Source organism: Condylura cristata, unplaced genomic scaffold (genome assembly GCF_000260355.1).
Source record: "Condylura cristata isolate star-nosed mole 26May11 unplaced genomic scaffold, ConCri1.0 scaffold00016, whole genome shotgun sequence".
NCBI lineage: Eukaryota > Metazoa > Chordata > Mammalia > Eulipotyphla > Talpidae > Condylura > Condylura cristata.
Genome location: NW_004567117.1, coordinates 397271 through 401329, shown reverse-complemented (window position 1 = coordinate 401329; position 4059 = coordinate 397271).

The window sequence follows — 4059 nt, the reverse complement described above, 5'->3', positions numbered from 1 at the left end:
TCGAACTCATGGTGAAGTGGCTTTAGCTTCTCAGTGCTGTGCTTTAACCCGCTGTGCCACCAGGGAGGGCCTACTCTGTGTCTTTTTATGGATGAGTTTAGTCCATTTACATTTAGGGCTAATAATGATACGTTGCATTTGTATTTGCCTTTTTATTTTTGGTGGATTTATTCCTTGCCTTAAGCTTATTCCTTGCTTTAGCTTCAGGTTTCTTGTAGTATTTTTTTTTTTTTGAGTGGGGGTTTAGTAATAGCAACTTTCTGGAGTTTCTGTTTGTCTAAAAAGGTCTTTATTTTTCTTCATAAAGTAAGGAGAGCTTTGCAGGTAAAGTATTCTTGTCTGGTTATTTGTTGTCTTGCAGTTTGTTGAATATATCTGTCCATTCTTCTTGCTTGTAGTGTTTCTTCAGAGAAGTCTGATGTCAGGCTGGTTGTTTTCCTTTGTATGTTATCTGTTTCTTTCCTCTTGACAGCTTCACTACTTTTTCCTTTTTTTGGATTCCTGAGACCTTTACTATTATGTGTCTTTCTGAATTTTTTCTTTTGTCATGAAATTTAGGTGCTCTTCCTCGTTCTTATATGTGTATTTTCTCCTCCATGTTTTGGAATGTCTTTTCAATTTTCTCCTCAAATATTTTCTCTGTTCCTATGTTTCTCTTCTCTCCTTTTGATATCCCTATTATACATGTATTTCCATTCCTCATGGAGTCACATAATTCTTGCAATGTTTATTCATTTTTTTCCGACATACTTCTCTTTCTGTTTCTGTTTTGGTTCTTTTTATTTCTGTATCTTTGAGAGTACTTATTCACTCTTCCTTTTCATCTATTCTGCTTTCATTGCTTTTCCCAGAGCTCTTAGCTCTATTGATCTTTTAATTTCTTGCATTTCTTTCATCCCCCACTTTAGGGAATCAATTTAATTCTTTTGATTGTTAATGATTTTCCTCCTTTCATTCTTTTCCTTTTTTTGACTTCTTTTAGTTTTTTTTTTTTTTGATCATGGTGATTTAAAATTCTCTGTCTTATACATTGAAAAGATCTTCCATGTCATTGTTGTTGGGTTTGGTTGTTGGTTTTCTTTTTGTGGTGTGTTCTTCTGAGGACTTGTTTTGTTGTTTGCATTTTTCCATCTCTCTATGGTTTGCCTTCAAACTTGTGCTATGTGTTGTGACACTATGGCACTAGTATTGCCAGGCATCTCTTCTTGGTGTTCCTCCTGATTTTCCAGGAACAGCATGCTGGTCAGGCCAAATCCAGCACTCTTGCACCAAACCTCCACAAGTGTTGGTGAGGCTGTGGCTAGGATGATGGGCACTCATCCTTGAGATTTTCTCTTTGTTTAGTTACTTAGCTTGGGAATGGGATTCTGAGGTCCTTATCTTCATTTCTGGAGTAATCCTTTTCTAAGTTCCCTATGGGAATCTTGGGGTCCCTGATTTCTAACAATAGGTAATAGTAGTGTTCTAGGTACTAGGTGATGCTAGTGAGCTTTCAGAATTATGCTTTTATGATATGTCTCTGAGAAATTGTTGGGGTGGGAGGAGAGCTTCAGCATCTGAGTTCACATTTAGTGCTGTGTCTGCCCTGAAGCAGTGCCTGGTATTTAAAGTTCTAAACACCAATGCTCCCAAGAAGGAGTCTTGCCACAACTGTGGGTGCAGAGCTCCTCTCCGAAACACTCAGCACATGCCAAGATGGCATCTTCCTGCTTCCTGCACACACTTTCAGCTCACCTCTGTGTGAGTGTGTGGGGTATTTACCTTTCCTCTACTCTTTAGAGTCTTCGTGGGATCCCTGAGCATGGCTCTTCTTCACGTTTATGGCATATTGTGCACAAATTGCCATGCCTGCATTCCACCTGGGCTGAGACTGCTGTGGTGTATGGGTCAGATCTGAGATCCAAAACCCTGCTGGAGGATAGGCCTGGCTGTGTGAGCTTTTCTGCTCACCTCTATGGAGGGATTTACCTTCTAAATTTGTACTTTTTTTGAAAAAAGATTTATTTATGCATACAGAACTAGGGTACAGGCCAGAGGTGTGGGGGTGAGAGGATTCACCAGAGACAGAGTGGGGAGCAGAACAGGCAGACTGATAAAGTATACTGTTGAGGAGAGCAGCAGGTGGGTCAGGAGAAGTCTGCAACGCCATATGGGTCACCTCCAGGGTGGCAATTGAACTCATGCTGAAGTGGCTTTAGCTTCTTAGTGCTGTGTTTTAACCCACTGCGCCACCAGGGAGGGCCCAATTTGTATGCTTTTTTTTTTTAAGATTTATTTATTTTTGCTTACAGAAGTGGGGTACAGGTCAGAGATGTGGAGGGTGAGAGGTTTCACAAGAGACAGAGTGGGGAGCAGAACAGGCAGATTGACAAAATACACTGCAGAGGGGAGCAGTGGGCGGGTCAGAAGGGTCAGAAGAGGTCTGCCACTCCATGTGGGACAGCTCCCTGGCTGGGGATTGAACTTGTGCAACAGTGGACTTAGAGAGCGTCATAATGCAGTGTTTTAACCCATTGCACCACCAGGGAGAGTCCTAAATTTGCACTTTTGTTTTGTTTCTTTTATCTTTTATAATTTTTAAAAAAATATAAGTTTATTTTTACATCATTTTGTACATTTTTTTTCATCTCAATTGTAATCCCTGTGGGTTTCCCATCACCAAATCACCCATGTGCCATCATCACAGTCCAGCGCACTTCCCTCCCTCCACTGTTCTTGATCCCGTTTCCCCCATAAATAGTCTCTGGTATATGGTTCATTATTATTATTTTCTTGCCTGGTCCATTATACTCTTGCTATGAGCAAAACCATCTGGTATTTCTCTTTTTCTTTCTGGCTTATCTCAGTAAACATGATCTTTTCCAGCTCCATCTGTGTTGCTACAAAAGACATGTGTTTCCTTTCTTTTCTTCTCTTTCTTTTTTTTGGTTGTTGAGTAGAGTAGTATTCCATTGTGTATATGTACCACAATTTTTAAATCCAGTCATCTACTTTTGGGCATTTGGGCTGCTTCCATGTCTTTCCAATTGTAAATAGAACAGCAATAAACATGGGGGTGCAGGTATCTTTTTGAATCAGTGTTTTTGTGCCCTCTAGGTAGATACCTAGGAGTGGGATTGCTGGGTCATATGGAGTCTCCACGTTTAGCAGTTTGAGGAACCTCCAAAAGTTTTCCATAGTGGTTGTAGTAGTTTGCTTTCCCACCAGCAGTGCAGGAGAGTTCCTTTTTCTCCATATCCTCATCAACATTTGCTGTTGCTAGTTGTTTGAAGATGTTCTCATTGGGGTGAGGTGATATCTCATTGTGGTTTTACTTTGCATCTCCCTTATTACAAGTGATGTTGAACATTTTTTAATATGCTTGTTGGCCATCTGAATTTCTTTTTTGGAGAAGAGTTTTCAGCTCTTCTGCCCATTTTTAAAAAATATAACAGTTTATTTTTACATCATTTTGTACATTTTCTTTTGCATTTCAATTGTAATCCCTGTGGGTTTCCCATTATCAAGTCACCCATGTGCCATCACCATAGTCCAGTCACTTCCCTCCTCCCACTGTTTTTGATCCCATTCCACACTCCACCCCCACAAAATGCCTCTGGTATATGGCTGTTCATTTTTCTTGTTATTTTCTCGCCTGGTCCATTATATTCCTTCTATGAATGAAACCTTCCAGTATTTTTCTTTCTCTTTCTGGCTTAACTCACTAAGCATGATATTTTCCAGCTCCATCCAAGTTACTACAAAAGACATGTGCTTCTTATTTTTGGTTGCCGAGTAATATTCCATTGTGTATATGCACCACATCTTTTAATCCAGTTATCTACTTTTGGGCATTTGGGCTGCTTCCATGTTTTTCAAATTATAAATAAAGCAGCAGTAAACATGGGGGTGCAGGTATCTTTTTGAATCTTTTTGAATCAGTGTTTTTGTGTCTTTTGGATAGATACCTAGGAGTGGGATTGCTGGGTCATAGGGAAGCTCCAGGTTAAGCAGTTTGAGGAATCTCTAAACAGTTTTCAATGGTGGTTGTACTCATTTGCTTTCCCACCAGCAGTGCAG